Source organism: Podarcis vaucheri (assembly GCF_965113315.1).
Source record: "Podarcis vaucheri genome assembly, chromosome: 3".
Classification (NCBI taxonomy): Eukaryota; Metazoa; Chordata; class Lepidosauria; order Squamata; family Lacertidae; genus Podarcis; species Podarcis vaucheri.
This window is the reverse complement of record NC_138761.1, coordinates 16,682,955-16,706,759: the sequence shown is the minus strand read 5'-3', so window position 1 is coordinate 16,706,759 and position 23,805 is coordinate 16,682,955. Positions and strand designations below refer to the sequence as shown.

Sequence of the window (23,805 nt, the reverse complement as noted above, 5' to 3'; positions counted from 1 at the left end):
GCATGACTAAGCTGCTTCTGGCGAGCCAGAGCAGCGCACTAGTTAGCAGAATGCTAAACAGTGACAGTTCATAAAAAGGAAGCCGGCCGTGTGTGTCAACTCCTTACCTGAATTTCAAGAACGCGTTGCGCAAGAAGCTCATTGACTGGATGCACCAAAGAGATCTGAGAATCGAAACCCACAACTCTCAGAGGTAACGCAGCTCTGTTCCCCAGCAGCAACGGTTATGAGTTATTAGAGACCCTCCCTTTGTGACTCACAGCACCAGCATGTAACCCCCTGGTGTTTCATCCTCCACTGTCTTCCAACGGTTTGATGTGCTAATGGATTGTTACAAGCTACCTTAATTATCTGAAATGACTAGATGATACCCATTGCCAATCAAGCAGTGCTTGCCTGAATGCTTGCTCAGGCTATGGCAAGTTCCTGCCTTTTCATTTTCTGCCTGAAGAACAGATTTTTGAGACATGGCTGTTTCTGCAAGTGGCTCCAATGCTAGAGCAGCTACGTTAGCAATGATAACTGCAACCTCTGACAGCAGATGAGACCACTGCTGACAGAATGGTACTGGATAAAATTTATGTTGTCAATGCTAGTACATAAATCCCTGAAAGGGAGCGGGTGGCACTGTGGACTAAACCACGGAGCCGCTTGGGCTTGCCAACTGGAAGGTTGGCAGTTCGAATCCCCGCGATGGGGTGAGCTCCCGTTGCTCTGTCCCAGCTCCTGCCAACCTAGCAGTTTGAAAGCACACCAGTGTAAGTAAATAAATAGGTACCACTGCGGTGGGAAAAAATAGGTACCACTGCGGCATTTCTGTGTGCTCTGGTTTTCGTCACGGTGTCCTGCTGCACGAAAAGGGGTTTAGTCATGCTGGCCACATGTCCCGGAAAGCTGTCTGTGGACAAATGCCAGCTCCTTTGGCCTGAAAGCGAGATGAGCACTGCAACCCCACAGTCCTCTTTCGCTGGACTTAACCATTCAGGGGTCCTTTACCTTTGCCATAAATCCTTGAAAAACTTAGGACCAGCCCACCTGAAGGATCACCTTTCTCCACACCTTCCTGCCAATTCTTGGACATCTGCTGCAGAAGCATTCCTAAGTGTCCCAAATCCATTTGGCATCCACAATAAATGTGGCATTTAATGTAGAAGCACCTATATGGTGGGATTCATTGCATCTGCCCATTAGTCTGGCATTTTCTGTCTGGTTTTAGACTCCATCTTAAAATGTTTTCATTTACACAAGCTTGCCCTGCCATGTGACGCAGTTTTACATTTTTGTGATGTTTGCCTGGTTTATGCTTTTATCTTTGATTTTATTGCCTTATGTTGGTTTCATTACTGACACAGCTTTGAGAACATTTCCCCCTTGATTTAGCAGGACAGAAATTGATGTATAAAATAAATAAACAGAACCTTGAGGAGCATTCCCCGGTCTGGTGGCCTTCAGATGTTCTGAACATCAACTTCCACAAGCTGATAGCCAGAGATGAATGATGGTGTAGTCCAAAAAATCTGAAAGGCACAAGGATGGGGAAGCCTGATCTTGAGTATTCAAATACATTTGAGTTTATTCATTCCTGTGACCCAACAATTTTCTGTGCTATCACAAAATGTAACCCTGGAAAGGCTGATCATCTCAGGGTGAAGACAGGTGAAACTTCTTCCTCTTTTCCTTCTTCCTCTCCTCCATCTTCAAATTTAAGAGTGCTAGATGTTATTTTGATAACGCTTCTCTCTGCCATTAAACACAGTCCCTTTTATAGTATTTTGCAAGCTCTGATAAACCAGGGTTTTTGTTTGTTTGTTTCTTAGTTTTGTATACCACCCTTCATCCGAAGTTCTCACAGCATACTGTGAACTGTGTTGAAAACTCTATAGTCCTGGCAAGGGCGTATTGGCTAGCACCCGTGTCATCTTCCTCAGAACACTTTCCCACTAGGAAAGCAGGTTTATGTTGCTGGGTTTTTTTAAAGTGAGGTGTAGGATAAAGGAGCCTCTTACTATTATATAGTTTAAGTCACACACCTCACCTGACACACAAGGGTGGGAGCGAGACTCCTTCATTGATCCTGTGCTTGACTTGCCAACAAGTACTTTTGTGCCACCAGCTGCTCTGGTTGAAGACCCTGCTGAGACTGCTAAATTATGCTATATGTCTGTCTCCAGCCCTTACTCTTTGGGGAAGAGGGAGAAAACACAAACAAGTAAACTGATGGAGTGGTTAACACCCCACCCCACCCCCAATTTGCTCCATGAATCCCTTGTCTCGGTTCCCTTTGCTGGGCAAAATGCAAAGAATTAGACCAGCTCAGATTAGTGCAGACATGTTCATTATAGAAAGAAAGTATTAATTCTATTCACACCAATTACTGTGTTGCAGAGAGCAGCTGTGAGCAGTGAATAGTTTGTGTTTATACAACATATACAAAGGGAGATTATCTAAATGGGAGCTCTGCCCACATTTTGCCCCCCTTTACAGTGGTAAAAAGATTTACAGGAGGACATGCCCCCCTCTGTCTTCCTTTAGCTGAGGGCCAGTAGACCTCCCGCTGCCTGGGAAGGATATAACTGGAGAACTGGCAGCCCCCGGAATCTCACAATTAAAAGTGCGTCTAAATGTTTTGTGTTGTTTTTAGGAGATTCAGCGGGTGCAAGCCTTGCATTCACGGCCTATGTTTGTCCCCTGGCTGTTTTCGTGGCAGGCTGTTCTGTTCCCAATCTTCCAGGCAAAGCAAGGGAGTGGTCCAGCCAAGCCAGAGACCTGACAACTAGAGCACTGATGAGCAAAGCTGTCCAAGGATTGTTACCACAGGCTAACCAGGAACTGTTATACCAGCAGCTGGCATGCAAGAACTGTTTCTTTTTGTAGACAACCTGGGGCCCTTCCAGGCTGCTGTTTTATGGCATATAAATAGCACATTTGAAGCAGATTTGCAGTGGACCAAGTATACATAATCTTACTTTATCTAGGGTTGCCATTCGTCCAGAATTTCCTGAACATAGCCGGGATTCGGCCACCAGGAACAACACCTAGGCGGCAAACACTTGTCCAGGAAAATCTGGAAATATGGCAAGCCATGTCAGAAGTATAGATTTTGTTGAATTTCCTTAAAAATAGCCCAAAAACTTGAGATTTTTTAAAAAAGTAAACAACTAAGAAAAACTCAACAACTCGTGTCTGCATTTTCACTTTTTGAAATATGGCAAGCCTAACTTTTTCATTTTATCACATCTGCAATGAATTCCTAATATTCCCATGTTCTTGGCTTCACACTTCTACTGTGCCCATTCCATTATTCCATCTCCAATTCCCCCTGCCTGAGCGCAAGTTAGTTGCGCTGTGTCGTCATGTCGCCGTTCTTTCATTTGTACACTTCTCAAGTTTTTGTGTTTCCTGTGCCAAAGAAACACCCCATGCTATTTTGCGAAGGCCAGTTTATGACATCAATCGGAAGCACATGGGAGTTGCGCAATGCTGCAAGCATCTCCGCCCCCCCCACAGGTAAGTTAGTTGCACTATGATGGCACAGCGCCATCATGGCACTGCTTGATGCACCAGTGGCTTCCACAGAGACATAGTCTCCAGGACATTGCGCAGGGATGTGGGTTAATGCATATATGACTAGGCCTCCCAGCCACTCTGACCTCCATTTTCAAAGGATTCGAGAACTGGACCAGGAAGTTCTACAGTTTGAGAAACCTGATTCTGGATTCTCCAAGAAAGATCCACAAACAATTAAAGGCCAATATCTGTTTTTCTCGCTTTGGGTACCTTCCTGAAAAATGCACACCTTCAGCTTCAGCTTCACCTTATTCCTTCAGCTTCAGCCGCTAACATGATAGTTCGTATCCTGCTGTGTATTTATTGAGTTGCATAATTTATATCCCACACCTTGACTATAAATGCATGCTCCTAGAGTGGCTAACAGAATAGGAAGGAACAGAAAAGTACAATATGGTAATAAGAGGAATAGAATATAATGCACATTAATGCAGAAAATTAAAACAACTAAAGGAGAAATCAGATGTTGTTAGACTCCAAATCCCATCAGCCACAGCCATTATAGACAATGGTCAGGGATGATGGGACCTGTTGTCTATCGTATGGATGGTCACAAACTCCACATCCCTGGTTTAAATGAAGTCTCCAAGTGCTGGGGGGTGGCATTCCAACCCATGGGTGCCTGGAGACTCTGCCGAGGAACAAATTATACATTTAAATCACAGTTGAAGCACATTTTTCTCCCCAAAGAATTCTGGGCGCTGTAGTTTGTTAAGGGTTGCTGTGAATGGTCACTGACTGTGTGTGGTAAATTACAGTGCCCAGAATTCTTTGAAAGAATGTGCTTTAAAGTTACAGTGTATAACAGGCATCGTCAAACTCAGCCCTCCAGATGTTTTGGGACTACAACTTCCATCATCCCTAGCTAACAGGACCAGTGGTCAGGGATGATGGGAACTGTAGTCCCAAAACATATGGAGGGCCGAGTTTGGGGATGCCTGGTGTATAAGCAGCCTCTGATAAGCTGAAGAAGGCAGCCTGGCTGAAGGCTGGAGTGGGGGGGGGGGAGTTAGTGATGATATAGCGTGTGGAGATCATGATTGCACCTACTTGTCTGATGAATTCTTCCATGTTGCTCTGCCAGAATCTGTCAGGTTTGGGCCCCCAGTGGTTTCCACCAAGTAGCAGGATTTTTGCAATGCAGTTAGCAACTCTGATGCAATCATAAATCGGGAGGCTGCCCTCAAGATATACAAAACATGTGGGCTCTAAATTATCTAGGACCAGCCCATCTGAAGGACCACCTCCTCACACCTCTGTAAATCTGTGTGCTCATGTCTACACCTGAGGCCTCGCCCTCATTTGGCACCTGGCTCAGCTGTTGCTTAGCAATGAAATACATGTTTTTGCAGGCCTTTGTGGCAAGTTAATAGCCTACTGCTATATATAAATAATATTTCTCATGTGCCAGGGTGTTTTTTTTTCTTTTTCACGCTGCCGTTTCGTTTTGCACATTTTTATAATTGATTTAAGTCAGTTTGTTATTTATTATGTTTGTATGCTTCCTTCGGGGTGCTTTGGGACGACTTTGGGGTGTGCAATATGTTAAATTAATAACTAAGCAGATCCTGCTCCTGATGGTTTTGTGATTTTAGACCACCTTGAACCAGTCATTGCAACCCTAAATAATGAGAGTCTTGCAGAGGAGAAGATGCTCATTACCTGTCCATTATACACTATTTTCAGACACAGGAGGAACTGCAGGGAGTCTGCGATCTTACAATAGCGGCATGACCCCCCAAAATGAGAGAGAAAACTGGTTTCTATTCTCCATCACCTGCTGTAGCTAGAACTCTCTCATATAATCTCACCATACTACTGCCGTGTTAAAAAAAACCACAATAATTTTTGTGCATTTTTCCTCTGGCAGAAAATTACTTACACACCCATCAGCTTTGAAACGGGACGCCCTTTTTTTCTCTCTAGAAGACAGGTATCTTGAAAGCGCAATCAAATAATTTCTCAACAACTGATAAAATACCAAGTCATCAGACTCGGAGCACGATTGTTTAAAGCGCAGCAGAGGCACACAGTAATACAATATGAACATAACCAGAAAACAAATAGGACATGCTTTTAATGGAGTCCTTCATTATCTAGCGGTCGCCTTTAATGGAGCAAACAGCGTGTGCCATTTCTGTTATCTTACCGTAGACAGTTTGCACACACTGTAAAAATTGCTCTCCATTCTCCGGCTGAAAAGATCAGTGTTTCTAAAAGGTGGCGGGGAGGGGAGGTCATGCTGATTTATTGGCAATTAAACCTGAAGGATCTCTATACCCTCTTCAAAACAAAGCCTATCTGGGTAATTCAGCCGGGGAGACCGCAGAGCAGGCTGCCTCTCCTGTCACGAGCCCACCTTTCCTGTTTGGGCTCAGCAAAAACAACTGCCTTGGCCTTGCTGAAAATGTCCTGGCCTGTGCAGGTTCTAGCTGCAGTTGCTATAGAAACCAGCTTCCAGGGAACCCTTTCCACAGCAACGAGAGGAAGCCCTGCGGGTTTGCAGTGGAACCAGAGCACTGGATTCTGGGGAAGTGTTTCCGTTCATGAGGGCTGCTGGCCAAGTCTACTGGTCCCCAACCTGTGCTCCACATAAGTAGAGAGCAGACCCTAGAGAGTGTGTCATAGTGGTTAGAGAGTCATACCTGGGAGATCAGGGTTCAAATCCTTACTCAGCCACAAAGCTCACTGCATTTGACCATGTTGGGCCAGTCAATGGTCTCTTAGGGTGCTGTTCAAAAGCAGACCCATGGAAATGAATGAAAATGACCACAGGCAGTCCATTAACTTCAATGGATCTGTTCTGAGTAAAGATTAGTCGAATACCACCCCTTGTGCCTACACACTGTTGTTGTGAGGGAAAGTTCGAGAGTTCTATCCAAATGCGATTTTGGTTTTAAACGCAGTGTAAGGTAGTCTCTATGGGAGTATGTTGTATTTAATTATGGGGTATCCGAGTTTTTAGGGGGTTAACCAAGCTGGGATAGCAGGCTTGTTGGTTTCTGTATGTCTGATGTAGACTTTTTCAATTTCGTTCGCACTTTCCCCTGAATTTTTTTTTTTTTTTAAGTTCGCTCTGTATGGGACAATGACAATAAAGATTATCGTATCATATCGAGGTGGAGAGCCACTTGTGGCACTTTGAGCAACTTGAGAGATACAGAATAATAAGCAAGTCAAATCTTGAGGTGCTCTCTTTATTTTTATTTTTTAAAAAATTCTATTTATTAAATTTGTATACCACTCTATACTCACAGGTCTCTGGGCAGTTACAGCATAAAAAAACCCACAATATAAAAACACAACATACATAATAAAAATAATTTGCTGGGGCCTTGACTACAGGTTTACCTGGCAGAGGTGACGGCCATTTCAGCACAATTTCAGGTCCAGGGAAATCAACATGGCTTCCGGTCACTTGGTTAGTCCACAGCTGAGGTCAAGGAAAGGTATCGGCAAAGTGAGCCTTGCCAAAGAGCTGTGACAACTTGTAGCTGCCTAGGAGGTGATGGGCGCTGATACCAGGCCTGTCTGCCCTTCCCAGTCTTCTAACAGATGTGACCCCTGATCAACATCTGGGAACATCTGTGGTGTGCGTGTGGAGGTGACCTCTCCCTACGCACCATGGTCCCAATCCAAGGCTGCTAGTTAAATTTTAAAAACTAGGCTTGTTAGTGGCAATCACACAATTCATGTCACATCTAATTGGACCTAGCACCATAAGGTTTCCAGCTCAGCCCTCCGAATCTCTGACAGGTCTTCTCTCCAATAATAATAATAATAATAATAATAATAATAATAATAATAATAATAATAATTTTTTATTTATACCCCGCCCATCTGCCTGGGTTTCCCCAGCCACTGTGGGTGGCTCCCAATCGAGTACAGCGGTACCTTGGGTTACAGACGCTTCAGGTTACAGACTCCGCTAACCCAGAAATAGTAAAAATAAAAAAATTCCTTCCAGTAGCACCCTAGAGACCAACTAAGTTAGTTGGTCTCAGAAATAGTACTTCAGGTTAAGAACTTTGCTTCAGGATGAGAACAGAAATTGCGTGGCGGTGGCGCGGTGGCAGTGGGAGGCCCCATTAGCTAAAGTGGTACCTCAGGTTAAGAATAGTTTCAGGTCAAGAACGGACCTCCAGAACAAATTAAGTTCTTAACCTGAGGTACCACTGTACAGTGGTTGCGAACGGGATCCGTTCCGGAGGCCCATTCGCAACATGAGCAGAACGCAACCTGCATCTGAACGTGCCACGATTCACCGTCTCTGCGCATGACGTCATTTTGCGCGTCTGCACATGCGTGAGCGGCGAAACCCAGAAGTAACACTTTCTGGTACTTCTGGGTCACCGTGGGATGCAACCTGAAAACGCGCAACCTGAAGCAAACATAACATGAGGTATGACTGTATTAAAAACACAATACAGCATTAAACATTAAAAACTTCCCTAAATCAGTTGCCTGTGTAGTATCTCATTAAGGGACAGGGAATGTGTTGCCCTCCGGATAATGGATCATAGAATCGCAGAATAGTAAGTTGGAAGGGACCCCAGGGGTCATCTAGTCCAACCCCCTGCAACGCATGGAATCTCAACAGAAGCATCCGTGACAGATGGCCAGCCAACCTCTGCTTAAAAACCTCCAAGGAAGGAGACTCCACAACCTCCCAAGGGAGTCCGTTCCACTGTCGAACAACTCTTACCATCAGAAAGTTCTTTTGACTCGGAATCTCCTTTCCTGTAACTTGAATCCATTGGTCCTAGCCTCTGGAGCAGGAGAAAACAAGCTTGCTCCCTCTTCCATGGGACAGCCCTTGAGATATTTGAAGATGGCTATCGTCGCTCCTCTCAGTCTCCTCTTTTCCAAGCTAAGCATACCCAACTCCAGTGCTATTTCCCCGGGGTGTGTGTGTGTGTGTGTACTCAAGGTTATGCCGTACCATCACTTCCCCCCCAAATCTTAAATATGTGGCACTTACTATAACAACTTCATGGTGAGTACCAGCACCTTTTTTCCTAAAAAAAGAGGGGGGGGGAAATGCACTGCCCATCTTCCTCAACCATTCCTCATAAGGCCTGGTTTCCAGACCCTTGATCATCTTGATCACCCTCCTCTGCCACAATGCAGCCTGTCAATATCCTCCTTAAACTGTGGTGCCCAGAACTGGATGTAATATTCCAGGTGTGGTCTGATCAGAGACATCACCTTGCCAACAAAGGTCTGTATAGTTAAAGCTATGGTTTTCCCAGTAGTGATGTATGGAAGTGAGAGCTGGACCATAAAGACGGCTGATCGCTGAAGAATTGATGCTTTTGAATTCTGGTGGTGGAGGAGACTCTTGAGAGTCCCATGGACTGCAAGAAGATCAAACCTCTCCATTCTGAAGGAAATCAGCCCTGAGTGCTCACTGGAAGGACAGATCCTGAAGCTCCAATACTTTGGCTACCTCATGAGAAGACTCCCTGGAAAAGACCCTGATGTTGGGAAAGATGGAGGGCACAAGGAGAAGGGGACGGCAGAGGACGAGATGGTTGGACAGTGTTCTTGAAGCTACCAGCATGAGTTTGACTAAGCTGCGGGAGGCAATGGAGGACAGGAGTGCCTGGCGTGCTCTGGTCCATGGGGTTACGAAGAGTCGGACACGACTAAACAACAACAACAACAACAACCTCCCTTGATCTGGACTAGGGGTTGGCAAAGTTCCTGTGGCTTGGGCCGGTTCACGGTCCCGCAGATGCCATGGTGGGCTGGAGTGCGTGTGCACACACACTATTTTCGGCGCAGAGGAGGCGTGCGCAGCTTCCCATTGGCTGCAGGAGCTTCCTGCAGCCAATGGGAAGCCGGCCAGCATCGCGAAAGGCGTTCCCTGCTCTGCTCCACGCTGGTTTAGCGCGGTGCACAAGAGCCGACAAAGCGGGCGGCGGGGGTCCGTGGGCTGGTTAAACAGCCCCTATGGGCCGCAGGTTGCTGACCCCAGATCTGGCCTGTATACTTCTGTTGATACAGCATTAACCTTTTTTTGCTGCTGCATCACACTGTTGACTCACATAATCCAACAAGGTCTGAAGAGCCACTGGTTCCCAAGCCTTGTGATAAAGTTAAAAATACAGTTCAGGCACAATTTGATTGATTGGGGAAGAGCCTCCCCCTATCTTTTACACTCTAGACCAGTGTTCCCCAACCTTGGACCTCCAGCTGTTTTTGGACTACAACTCCCATCATCCATCGCTAGCAAGACCAGTGGTCAAGGATGATGGGAATTGTAGTCCAAAAACAGCTGGAGGCCCAAGGTTGGGGAACACTGCTCTAGACAACATATTGGGCAAGATTACTTATCAGAGCTGTTTCTTCCTGACTAGACTGACTGTACCAAATTGCTGCCATGTTTAGATGTGAATCCTATCCCCCAAATCCCGTATCATGCAGCAGGACTCTTCAGTGTAAACACAGCACACAGAACACTGAGCTGAACAAATACCAAAGTTCTTGGCCAGAGGAGATTATAAAGCTAAAACTATCAGGATACAAGATGTGGGACAACGCAAAACAAACAGCTGAGCAGTCGGGCTTTACAAACAGAAACCTTATGGGGTTTTTGTCACTGTCCTTGATCCATAAAATCATGGTTAATTTACTTAAAATTCAGGAAATAAAATCTAAGCAACACCAACACTGCAGATAAGTCACCTGTGTTCCTGCAGGTGAAGTCTACAGATCTGTTATTCCAATTTAAAAATTATGACCCAGGTTTAAACATTCTTAAGGCATTCTTAAGTACATTTCAAAAGTCTATGAAAGACATCCATTATTTCATGACTTTCCCAGGCCCATATAATCGGGGGTAGACGTTATGGTTTACAGCTTTTTAAACGTAAAGGGTTATATCAAATATTAGACGTACGTAGGAGTAGATCCTTTGAAATCAAAATAACTTACCGTATTTTTCGCTCTATAGGACGCAGTTTTCCCCCTCCAAAAAATTAAGGGGAAATGTGTGTGCATCCTATGGAGCGAATGCAGGCTCCTTGGCTTCAGCGATAGCAACGCGAAGCCTCTGAAGTGCAGAGGGAACGCTCCCTCCGCGCTCCGAAGGCTACCCATTGCTTTTGCTGAAGCCTGGAGAGCGAGATGGGATAGCCGCCTGAAGCCTTTGGAGCACAGCGGGTTCCTTTTGCTGAAGCCGGAAGAGCAAGACTCTCCTGGCTTCAGCAGAGAGGGAGAGCTACGCAGCGCCCCTTCAGCCAAGCGGGAGGAGAAATGGAAGGGGCTCCGTTTCTCCTGCTGCTTCACTGAAGGGTCGCTGAGCAGAGAGGGAGATATTTTTTTTCTTGTTCTCCCCCTCTAAAACAAGGTGCGTCCTATGGTCGGGTGCGTCCTACAGAGCGAAAAATAGGTACATAATCCACTGATTTCAGTGGATCTACTGTGCATATGACTAATACTGAATATTACCCAGTGTGTTTCTTTCACGATAAAGTGACATATTCTATTATTAATAATGAAGCCATAAGACCTCCTGCAGCTCTCCAAAAGTAACATACACACGTGGATATGAATTTGGAGCCAGATTTGCCACCACACAAGAGACAAGATGCTTTATAAAAAGTAAAACAGTGGTGTACTTCTTTGGCAAGACGTCCAACTGAAAAAACATAGCAAAACCCAGTTGTGGTTGTTGTTTTCTCTCATGTGCACCCTCCTGGATGTAGTTTCTAGGTGCAAAAAGTGCGCTGACACCAATGCTCCCTGGGCCATCTTGAGTATGAATTGTAAGTCAAACTTGTCTGGAACCTGGTTTTATCACTTGGGCCTCACTTTCAAAATCTTATTTTTACTGAAGCTATAACAATGATTGCATACTATTGCCAACACACTAAGGCCTGCTGAGATTGTTCAGATCACCGAGGTACTTAGCGCAGTAATACCCTGCCACCGTAAACACGACCAGTCACTCATAGCTAATAAAATATCCAAGTACAGTGGTACCTCAGTTTAAGAACAGTCCGGTTTAAGAACGATTCGGTTTACAAACTCTGCAAAACCGGAAATAGTGTCCTGGTTTGAGAACTTTGCCTTGGTCTAAGAATGGAATCCAAATGGTGGAAGGGCACCGGCGGCGGGAGGCCTCATTAGGGAAAGCGAGCCTCGGTTTAAGAAGGGTTTCGGTTTAAGAGCGGACTTCCGGAACAGATTAAGTTCGTAAACTGAGGTACCACTGAATCTCAAATTAAGCTCTGGTGGTACGCCCGCTATTTCTGGTGTTCCCTTGGACATACGATACCTTCTCTCTGTTATCTGTGTGGATTTAAATCCATCAGTTTAGGAGACTACTTGATGCACACGATAAACATCTCTTTTCAGCCATGAAAAGTTCATGCCATAACCCAATTTGACGGTCTTTTAGGATGCCACTGCAGATTCTTTGGCTGCCACTGTAAACACATTTATATGGAAATAAGTCCCACTGAGATCAGAAGGCCGTACTTCTGAGCAAATATTTAGGAGTGCACCTGCAACTTTAGCATGCTTGTGGCCTTCCCAGAGACATCTAGTTGTTCACTGGAGAAAACAGGAGTCTGGACTAGATGGGCACTTGGTCTGATCTGGCTTGTCTCTTCCATTCCTAGGATGGTTAACAGGAGTTGGCCCCCATCCTTTCAGGGCATATTTTATGCAAGTGGTGGAGATTCTGATCTGAGAGTTTATGAGGATGGAACCTGATGGCGTTTCTCCTTTTCCCATCTGTGTAAGAAATGCGTGTGCCGTATATTTGGGCACATGGTACCAGTGATATATCACTGCAGGTTACCTGAGGGTTCATCTGATAAAATTCTTCTTGTGAGATGTCTAAGAGAAACAAAAACAACATACCTTTGAATTAAAGAAGCAACGGTGGTTATCAAGTCTTGCAGGGATGTAGCTAATTTTAGACCTAGCAATTAATGGACTTACAGGGCTCACCCCATTCAACAGTTTATAGCGGCTTATACGTTCCTGCTTTGTTAGATATTATTATTATTATTAAACAAGGTTGGCAACCCAGATTTTCTACATACATATAAAAAGGAAATAATGTGAGCACTCCCGATTTCACATTTTAAACTCTCTTAAATCATAGCACCACCACGACTCCAGGAATAAAATGGAGCTTGCTTCTGCTGCCCTTATACTAGCACAGTCGGCACAGCATGAGATCTTGGGGTTGTGTGTTTTGAATCCCACGCTGGGCAAAATATTCCTGCATTGCAGAGGGTTGGACTAGATGACCCATGTGGCCCCTTCCAACTTTAAAATTCTATTATCAAAATAAGCATGAATTTATTGTGAAAAAGGCTGGCATCTGTCTGTCTCGGGAGATTATGAGAGTGCACCTTTGTGGGTGAGGTCAAGCTGCCGGACGGTTGCTGCGCCTGCTGCGGCAATTACATAATTTAAAAAGTAAAAATAATACAGTAACACGAGCATCATAACTATGTGCAGTGGTACCTCGGGTCAAGTACTTAATTCGTTCCAGAGGTCCGTTCTTAACCTGAAACTGTTCTTAACCTGAAGCACCACTTAAGCTAATGGGGCCTCCTGCTGCCGCCGCGCCGCCGGAGCACGATTTCTGTTCTCATCCTGAAGCAAAGCTCTTAACCCGAGGTACTATTTCTGGGTTAGCGGAGTCTGTAACCTGAAGCGTATGTAACCCGAGGTACCAATGTATATGCTATGCTAGCCTGGTCTGCAAAACTATAATTTGTTTATTTTTAAAAGTAGAAATAAATGATGCTTTGTCACCCTGGGTGGGTTCCAGCCAGCCATCTGTCTACCACCCATTTCATGAACAGAACTTTGGGGGAAATTATACGGCTTGTCCTATGTCTGCAACCCCATGCACCCTCACCTAGGCTATGGGCGGAATGCAATCTGCTTCTAAGCAAGCACGCAGGCCGTCTGGATGCAGAGCACCTAGAAACCATTCAGAAAGTGTCGTCGTAAATTTAAATGGTGAGTACAGTCAGTCAGTACAGGATGAGATTCTTCATCTCAAGGGTCGTGGGTTCGAGCCCCAAGTAGGGCAAAAGATTGGATTTTGCAGGGGGTTGGACTAGATGACCCATCCAACTCTACAGTTCTGCAACCATCTCCGCATTTGAACCTGGCACCGTATCCATCCTTTGTGCCACCCAGCCCGCCAGCCACATGCTCCTCCGATGCCGGGGCAGACTCCATGGGCGACCGCCATCCCTTTAACCTATTTGGCCGCCAACTTCCGACCTGCGGGGAAGAGTTCTGCACGGACACTGAGGTCCAGCGCCGCCAAATTACAGGGAACCAGGCAAAGGGCCTTCTCGGTGGTGGCACTTGCCCTGTGGAACGCCCTTCCACCAGATGCCAAAGAGAAAAATAACTACCAAACTTTTAGAAGACATCTGAAGGCAGCCCTGTTTAGGGAAGCTTTTAATGTTTAGTAGGTTATTGTATTTTAGTGTTTTGTTGGAAGCCGCCCAGAGTGGCTGGGGAAACCCAGCCAGATGGGCGGGGTATAAATAATAAATTATTATTATTACTATTATTATGAGTCAAGCCAGCGCGCGGGAACTTCTAAGATCTAAAAAAAACCAAACCCTTCCTCCCCACCCCCTTTTTTTGCAGCCAGCTCCCGCGTGCCATGCGCCCCGCGCGCACCAGCGACGACCCCTCCCCTCCGAACACCCCACCCCCCCTAACTTCGCGCCGGCCCACCCCTTCCGCTTGCAATGGACTCGGCCGCTTCGCCGAGGGGGCGGCGCCACCGCCGCGAGGGGAGGGGGAAAAGGGGGCCGGTTGCGCGCCCGGAGGCTGTGCAGGCGGGCGGGCGGAGCGAGAGGAGGAGCCGTCGGCGGCCGGGGCGCCTTGTTGCTATGGGGAGACGGCGAGGGAGGGGGCGGCGTCGCCGCTGCTGCTGCTGCGCAGGGCAAGGGAAGCCAGAGGCAGCGGCGGCGGCAGCAGCAGCAGCTGCTGGTTCCTGACACATTTCCCCCCCCCTCGCTGCCATATTGCTGCCCCCTCCCCCTTTGCGCGAGCTTCATGCGTACAGTGAGTCGGAACCTCTCCTTTATTAACTATCTGGGGTCGAGGGATGCGGGTGGGGTGGGGAGCTGGGGGGTGGCTAAGAGATACATACTCCTCTCTTCTTAAATTTATTCTTTCCAACCCCTGGGTTTTTCCTCCCCCCCACCTTCCGATTTCTTTTTCTTTTTCTACTTCTGGCTTTTTAATTCTCACTTGTCTTCCCCTCCCGATTTCAGCAGCGTCTACTTCCAGTTGTGTTTTGCTGGTGTATTTCTATTTTCATTCTCTCCCTCCCTTGACGTCTGGTGTGTGTCTGTGCAGCGCGGAGGCTTAAATTGTGCTCTGTGTGTATTGTGTGTACACACACACACACACACACAAATATATTGTGGGTATATGTGTGCGCGCGCGCCTCCAGCTGAGTTCCCTTTGGCTTCAAGATATATGGCGAGGTTGGGATCTAGGGCGGCTGGAGATCAGAGGAAAGGTGAGGAGGTTTGAGTTGGTGTCAGAACTGGGGTACGCGTGTCTTTCTTGAGGGTTGTGCCTGCAAGTTGGTGTGTGTGTGTGTGTGTGTGTGTGTGTGAATAGACATTCGTGTTCCGGAGTCAGGGGTGTGTGACTTGGAGAAGGGAAGATAAATGCTCGAAACTGGAGAAGAGATTGGAGAGGAGAACGAGAGATTTTCTTGTGGGTGGTGAGAAAGGGTTTCTGCCCAAGCCAGTCGTGTGTATGAATGTATAAAAGGCTTGACTGCCAGATCTGTGTCTGACCTGTTTCTGTGGGGCGTTGGGACGAGTGAATGGAACAAGAAGGTTGGATGCAGCCAAAGCTCTCTCTCTGTCGGACCTGAGTCTCTAAATACGCCCCTCGAGAGATAGGTGGACTTAATAGGACCCAAATCTGATTTATTTATTTTTTAACCTACCTACTGACCACTTTAGAGCTGTGTGTTCTGATATAATGTGCTCCTCCTTCAATGAAGTGGTCCGGGCTCCCTTGGGCGGTGGAGAGACGAAGGTGGCATCTGGGGCAGGCAGGCGAGGGTGGCGTTTCACTGGAGGGGCTCCGATCTCCTCCCCCACCAGTCCCCCCTTTCCTCTGACCTTTGTCCCTCTTCCTGCCCTAGACTCTTGCCTAGACACCCCCCCCCTTTAACCAGGTAGCTTTGCCGTTGTGCACGCGCCTTTTCGCCTCATCCTCAAGCGCTGCTTGTGCGGTTCCAACCAGCCCCCCCCCCAAAAAAAAAAAATACGATGCGTGCGCGCTTGGGCTTTTGCTAAGACGTTTGTGTGCCCATTTGCTGTCCGTATTCTTTTAATAAATCTTCCCCGCTTCCGGGTGAGAGTGACTGGCTCGCTCTTTCTTTCCGTCGTCACGAAGTTGGAAGGGAACAAGACATCCCGCGTGCGCACAAAAAAAGTTCACCTGCTTTGGAAGTTTTTCAAAATGCAACTAAGTGAATTCTTTCCTTCTCCCCCCATAACCCCTTAGAAAAGAGAGAGAAAGAGACTTTTCTCCCGGCTTGCTCCGTCCCTCCCTCCTCCAGCCTCCCCCATTTTGGTTCAGGATTGTGACAGCCACGTGGCTGGCAAAGCCTCTCGCCGGGGAAAGGCGGCCACGGGGTCACCCGGGCGGCTCCGCGAGCGTGTGGGTGGCTGCGCGTTAGCAGCCCGGCACAAAGCCCGGCGCAAAGTCTGCAACGCCGCCCCCTCCTCCTCCTCTTCCATGCGAGCGTAAGAAAAGGTGCCCCCCTCTGCGCTTTAGTCCTGCCTCCCATCTCTTCCCCCCCCCCCCGCTCCTGCTTAGAAAATGCAAACTCTCCGGACGCTGAATGCAAGCGCAAGAGATTCAAGCCAACGGAGAAAAAGGGGGGGGGGGAACCCCACCATCCACTGACAAAAACTTGGACCCTTTTGTATGGGATCGATCAAGCCGCACTAAATAACATTAACCTCCCCCTCCTCCTCCCGTTCTGTAACTGGCACAATTGGGAGTACACTCCCCGCCCCCCCTCAACGTCTAAATATATGCAGGCATAGAGAGAATAGGGGGACAGCGCGCAGAGAATTTTAAACACACTTCAGTATGTGTCAACCCCCCCCCCCCATATGCACGCTCTGTGAAAAGGTTAGGGAGGCAACAATCAGCACTCTTCTCTTTTTTTCTTTCCCTTAGTTAACAGCCCTAAATGTGCACTTGGGAACTCCTGGTTTGCAGAAATCCTGTGCGATGCTTCCTGCAAATGAGAATAAGTTGCATTGCTTTGAGGGTGCTGGTTCTGTTGCTCCTCCCACTGGGTTTTTAACTTCGGTGGACATGTGTGGTGTTTTTTTTTTTTTAAGGTATTTGTTAACGTTACAAATTATATCTTGGTGGTGTTTGTTGTTGTTTTTCGGCTGTGGCTAATTGCACCTTTTGGTTGGATGGTTGTAAGCTGCTTTGAGGGTCATACACCCACGGGAAAGTGGCTGAGATATTTTAATAAATGGGAGGGTAGTGAGCAAACCCTGTAGGAAACGTGAAATGCATTTGTGGTGGTGCTTTGTTTTGTTCTAATGTATTACAAGGGCAACAAGTGGCCTTTTTAAATATTTCCTTTCTCTGTTTATTTTCTGCGGAGTCATGCTCAGGTAAAAAATTACTTTTTTGCCCTTTGCCAATAAGGGAATTTGTTCTTAGGGGTAGTGTTTCGAGAGGTCAGCCTTTCTCCACCTGGTCTCTTCCAGTTGTTTTGAACAACCAGGAGGACAACCCAGATGATCGAGGGGCTGTCTTGGCCTTGGGGTCTCTTCCAACTCTACAGTTCTACAGTGGTACCTCGGGTTAAGTACTTAATTCGTTCTGGAGGTCCGTTCTTAACCTGAAACTGTTCTTCACCCGAAGCACCACTTTAGCTAATGGGGCCTCCTGCTGCTGCCACGCCGCCGGAGCACGATTTCTGTTCTCACCCTGAAGCAAAGTTCTTAACCTGAAGCACTATTTCTGGGTTAGCGGAGTCTGTAACCTGAAGCGTATGTAACCCGAGGTACCGCTGTATTATTCTAAGTTCTGTGGGACCTGACTCCCAGGTAAATGTGTGTTTAGGGTTGCAACTGAAATGAAGCTCCTTCAGTTCCCACTGATTTCGGTAGAAAGAGTTTGGATTCAGTAGGGGAGAGTTCAAGACGCTAAAGCTCTCCAGTGAAATCGCTGGGATGCAAAATCCGTTCTGAACTGCCTCATGCCCATGGTGCATGATGCTGATATATATTTTTTTAATTTAAATTTCTTAACAACATAAGAAGTACCTGCTGGATCAGGCCAACGTCCCACCTAGTTAGTCCAGCATCCTGTTCTCACAGTGGCCAACCAGATGCCTGGAGGAAACCCACACGCAGGACCCAAGGACAGGAGCACTTTCCTTCACCTGGAATTCAGAAACATGCTGCCTCTGACCACAGAAGCAGAGCATAGACACTGTGGCTGGTAGACACTGATAGCCCTTTCCACCAGAATCCTCTTTTAAAGCCATCCAATTCTATTACAGTGGTGCCTCGCAAGACGAAAAGAATCCGTTCTGTGATTCTCTTCGTCTAGCGGTTTTTTCGTCTTGCGAAGCAAGCCCATTGACGGATTAGCGCTTTTAGCGGCTTATCAGCTTATCGGATCAGCTGATAAGCGGCTTAGAGGCTTAGAAAAAGGGGAGGAGGAAAAAAACCCCCGCAGGAACTCACAAGACATTGTCGTCTTGCGAAGCAAGCCCATAGGAGATTCGTTTTGCGAAGCACCTCCAAAACGGAAAGCTCTTTCGTCTAGCGAGTTTTCCGTCTTGCGAGGCATTCGTCTTGCGGGGCACCACTGTACCTGTCCTGAATCTCCCAGCTTCTTTGGATGTCCATGACTTCCTAGTGTTATGAGAGTGGGAGAAGATATTTTCTCTATCCAGAGTTTGGAAGAAGAGAAGAAGAGTTTGGATTTGATATCCCGCCTTTCACTCCCTTTTAAGGAGTCTCAAAGCGGCTCACATTCTCCTTTCCCTTCCTCCCCCACAACAAACACTCTGTGAGGTGAGTGGGGCTGAGAGACTTCAGAGAAGTGTGACTGGCCCAAGGTCACCCAGCAGCTGCATGTGGAGGAGCGGGGACGCGAACCCGGTTCCCCAGATTACGAGACTAACGCTCTTAACCACTACACCACTTTCTTAGTGCCACACAATTTTCTACGCTTCCATCCTGGCTCCTCTTACTCGTCTTTCCCTTGAACTCAAGAGGCTGCTGTCCCTTGACTCTTTTGCTTGCCTTTTCTCAGCCTTTCCAACTCCTTTTTGAGGTGAGGCGACCAGAACTGTACACTGTACTCCAAATGCAGTTCTGCCATAGATTTGTGTAATAATAGCATTATGGTAACAGTGGTTTTATTTTCCTTTCCTAATGATCCCTAGTGCATTGGGTGACATTTTCATCAAGCTGTTCTCTATGAACCCAAGGTCCCATTTTTTGATCAGCCACTGCCAGTTCATAACCCCATGAGTGTATATGTGAAATTAAGATGTCCCCCCCCCCCGCCGGACACGCATCACTTTACACTTCTTTACATTGAATTGCATTCACCATTTTGTTGCTCGTTCACTCAGTTTGGAGAGATGCCTTTTGAGCTCTTCCCAATCTCTTTTTGTTCTCTATCAACTCATATCAACAAACTTGGCCACCTCATTGCTCGCGCCTAACTCTAGATGGTTTATGAACAAGTTGCCAAGCATAGGTCCCAGTACTGATTATTGGAGGACTTTCTTAGGGCTGCCATATGTCTGGGAATTGGGCAGGAAAATGGCGTCTGGGCGGATTTTTGGCAAATTGGCAAAATGTCTGGGGAAACCCAGACGTATTTCAAGGGGTGTGTGTGTTAATATATATATTTTAAATCATTCAAAAAAAGGGGCGACAACTTTCAACAAAACTAAAACAAATAATAATAATAATCAACAACTCAACTTTGACCGGATTTTCGCTTTTGGGAATATAGCAACCCTAACTTTCTACATCCTTCCATCAGGAGAGCTGTCCGTTTATTCCTACTCTCTTGCTATATAACCAGTTACAGATAGGTAGCCGTGTTGGTCTGCCATAGTCAAAATAAAAAAATTCCTTCCAGTAGCACCTTAAAGACCAACTAAGTTAGTTCTTGGTATGAGCTTTCGTGTGCATGCACACTTCTTCAGATAGTGGTATCCGAAGAAGTGTGCATGCACACGAAAGCTCATACCAAGAACTAACTTAGTTGGTCTTTAAGGTGCTACTGGAAGGAATTTTTTTATTTTGGCTATATAACTAGTTCTTGATACACTAGGACCTCTCTTCTTATCCCGTGACTCTTCCTCGGGTGTTTCTGGTGAGGTACTCTGTTCTGGGATGTGGGTGGCGCTGTGGGTTAAACCACAGAGCCTAGGGCTTGCTGATCAGAAGGTCGGCAGTTCGAATCCCCGGAATGGGGTGAGCTCCCATTGTTCGGACCCAGCTCCTGCCCACCTAGCAGTTCGAAAGCAAGTCAAAGTGCAAGTAGATAAATAGGTACCACTCTGGCGGGAAGGTAAACGGCGTTTCCGTGTGCTGCTCTGGTTCGCCAGAAGTGGCTTAGTCATGCTGGCCACATGCCCCAAAAGCTGTATGCCGGCTCCCTCAGCCAATAAAGTGAGATGAGCGCCGCAACCCCAGAATCGGCCACGACTGGACCTAATGGTCAGGGGTCCCTTTACCTTTACCTTACTCCGTTGAAAGCTTTTCGAGCATCCAAGTGGACTTTGTCAGCCAGATCACATCTGTCTATATGCTACGGGTTAGCTTATTTAAATGGGTGGGTAGAAACTGGGGAGGGGGGGAATTAATAGCCGATATCTCTCGCCCCCACCTCTTCCTAGCGGAGAAGCCAGTACTGTATTCACAAAAGTTTAAAGGCACCTTGTTAAGCTTCTGACACCTTCTTGACTTCCAGTCCTGCCCACCACAAGAGAGAAGATGTGCTTTTAACGAGCTCTCGATTTCATTCCCACCCGCAAATAGAAGATGTGAGTCTCCACCAAGTGGTCTCCAAGTGAGGATTCCCCCTTTGTAAAAGTGGCCATGATCCCTGCCAGCAAGTGCAAGAGGGGATATTTCCCTTTTCCTTCCTGGTCAAGAAAGTGTCCATCTTGGTTGTGATCTTGCGGAGTGAGTTGGGAACCAATAGGGAGCAAAGATAATGTCCGCGCATGCAGGTTGAGATACAAACGCAAAGTCAGCTTCTCCATTGTAGCCATCAATTAGTTTATGGTACAGAATAGGCAGCAAACAGCAAACAAATGGCAGAAATGATTTCGTGGCTCAGATAGGCGCATGCAGACCTGGTTCTAGCAAAGCGTTGTTCCTCCTGTCCTCTATTCCACAGGGTCCCAAACTGTGATCCGTGAGCTTCAGTCAGGTTCCATGTAGTTGATGCAAAACCCATGAGGGGCAAGCAAGGGTCACAGTGCTGGGTTTTCGCCTATTTACCATGCAGTTCTAGACATGTCTTCTCAGAAGTAGACCCCTTTGAATTAAATGAGACTTGCTCCCAGATAAATGGGAGCAGGCTTGCCTTCTGTATTGTCATCTCTCTCTTCCCCAAAGGCAATTCGATATTTGGGCCTTCAGGACTTTGGGCAAGTGTGGGTCGCAAGTTGTGACTGATAGCTGTGTCCGTGAAATATGTGTTGCCTGGCAAAAGCCATTATGGCGAACCACCTTCAGGCATCTTTTTTTCATTGTTCCATAACTTTACAAACTCTTTCTCTTGTTTTATCTTAAGTACCGTATATACTTGAGTATAAGCCGACCTGAATATAAGCCGAGGCACCTGATTTTACCACAAAAAACTGGGGAAACTTATTGACTCAAGTATAAGCCAGTTCACCACACCACAAACCTCCTGGTGGGCCGGAGTGCCCACGGCAGAGGGGGCTTCTCTCTCCCCCTATTAAAAATGTGCTGAAAAAGTTGGCTTATACACGAGTATATACGGTATATAAAATGTCTGAAATGAGGAGCAGGAATAGCTGTATTGTCGCAATGCAAAACTAGCTGTGTGTATCTTGTGGCAAAAATGACTTGTACAGGATATCCTTTTTTTAAAGCAGCTAGAATTCAGAGCATGGGAAGTGCTATACCAGAAGTCTTACCATGTGACCTTGCGTCAGAATTCCTTTTCTCTCAGCTTCATGTTGTCTGATCTTGCCGCTCAGTCTAGACAGAAAAGGTAAACTCGCAGGCAGCTTCCTCAGTGCATGTGAATTATATTATTCTGGTCTACTTACATTGTTGTGTTGAGCACCTTGATAGGATCTTCTGCCTTTCCACAGCCAACCTTATCTTTCCCTGCAGGGGTAATAGCATTTTACTGGCAAAATGATGGTGTTTTCATTCTAGGCCGCAGGCAGAACTGTTACATGAGGTTATAAAGGGTCAATATATTGGTTGGACTGGGATAAAAAAGTGCTTCCGAGTCTCTAAATGATAGCATCTTTTTTTTTTTTTAGTATTTGGGGGAGACTGTCCAGTTTTCTCAGGACAGCACTTCAACCAATTTTGCGGTGTTAGAAACTCAGATATACAGTGGTCCCTCAGGTTACATACGCTTCAGGTTACAGACTCTGCTAACCCAGAAATAGTGCTTCAGGTTAAGAACTTTGCTTCAGGATGAGAACAGAAATTGTGCTATGGCGGCGCAGCGGCAGCAGGAGGCCCCATTAGCTAAAGTGGTGCTTCAGGTTAAGAACAGTTTTAGGTTAAGAACGGACCTCCAGAACGAATTAAGTACTTAACCCGAGGTACCACTGTATAAGCTAAGCGACAAATGGCTCATTAAATCAGGATTGCAGTCGCCAAAACGAAAAGTCTAGTTCGAAAGTCGTCTTTTTCAATACGACTTTGTGGTTCCTGAAATTCATTCTGATTGTGCAGATGAAATATAATTGATATAATTCTACAGGATGTGGTATTTTTGTGTGAAAACAATCAAGATCCAAGGATCCCCAGGCATGCACCACCATATGGTGGAGATATCAGGCATCACCCTGGCTCTTCACTTGGCCACAAATGGCCGATAGCCAGGTGCAAAATGCGCCTGGCTAATTTCGAACGCTGCTCTTTTGCATCATGGGGCTTGTGTTGAACAGGGGCTGGGGAAACTTGTGTCCCTCTAGCGGGTTTTGGAGTCCAATTTCCAGCTGCCACAACCAGCTTGGCTAACAGAGTGGATGTGAGTTGAAGTTCAGCAGCCCCGAAGGCCCCACATCCCTGTAATAGTAGCTTTTGTCTCATTAAGGGATTATTCAATAATACTTCAGTTTCATGCTCTTCATACACCCAGGAATGCCCTTGTCACTGAATATGAAAAGGAGGAAGAATTAGAAAAAAATGTAGGCTCTTACAACCAGGCATAGGCAAACTTGGCCTTCCAGATGTTTTGGGACTACAACTCCCATCATCCCTAGCTAACAGGACCAGTGGTCAGGGATGATGGGGATTGTAGTCCCAAAACATCTGGAGGGCCAAGTTTGCCTATGCCTGCTTAAAACACTTTGTGGGGGCGACAATATATTTTGATAGGGGGCTAGAGCAACAAAATTTGCCGTGTATGGGACTTCCTAGTTTAGGGGGAAAGCAAGGAAGAGGGGACTTGTGCAAGAATTATGCAAGAAAGACAATAGAGCGGTTTCCCCCCCTTTCATTATTATACTAGATCTCATTGTCATGAGCCCCGTGGAGACGGACTTGGTGAGAGTGGTCAGATGTGGAAAGAGAAAGCACTGGAGGAGTTTGACCCAGGAAGGGGTCCAAGGGAGCGGGAAGTGGCCATTGTCAGAAGACACCAACCCTACAGTGGGGCCTGGTGGATTGGGAAGCAATCAGGACTCGTGGAAAGGGCCAAGTGCCTTGCCCAGGCATCATGTCTCAGCTGGTCAATGTGGTACCGGCCCCTGCTAGTGCAGGAGGCTCAGTGGGATAAATCTGACAGTGAGCTGGTTCGAACTATCTTCACAGGCTCAGTCCACTTGGAAGAGCGCTTGCTTGCTCAGTCGTAAGCCTTGGGATGCCGATGTCAAGTGATGGGTCAACATCTTAGCTTCTTCCGAGCCATGTGCTCTACAGCTCTGCCATGTTTCCTGACTTGGTAACCTGTAACCTGTTTGGGCTCTGGAGCGAA

The 23,805-nt window shown here is 46.7% G+C and overlaps 1 protein-coding gene and 1 long non-coding RNA gene across 3 annotated transcripts in view; one reads left to right on the top strand and one right to left on the bottom strand.

The window, feature by feature from the left end:
- Nucleotides 1–3,128: 3,128 nt before the first annotated feature.
- The window catches only part of LOC309529703, a 151,744-nt gene continuing 131,067 nt past the window's right edge, over nucleotides 3,129–23,805 (bottom strand). Inside the window, exons 3-5 of one of the 2 annotated variants that reach the window (XR_014218338.1) lie at nucleotides 21,910–21,974; nucleotides 4,618–4,744; nucleotides 3,129–3,399 (exon numbers count right to left, since the gene is read on the bottom strand). This is a non-coding gene — a long non-coding RNA (uncharacterized lncRNA). The remainder of the gene's footprint in view (nucleotides 3,400–4,617; nucleotides 4,745–21,909; nucleotides 21,975–23,805) is intronic. The other variant, XR_014218339.1, reaches the window with a different exon arrangement.
- Nucleotides 14,446–23,805, top strand: part of FOXN2 (forkhead box N2) — a 47,905-nt gene continuing 38,545 nt past the window's right edge. Inside the window, exon 1 of the mRNA XM_082217777.1 lies at nucleotides 14,446–14,631. The gene's annotated coding sequence lies outside the window, so the exon portion shown is untranslated. The remainder of the gene's footprint in view (nucleotides 14,632–23,805) is intronic.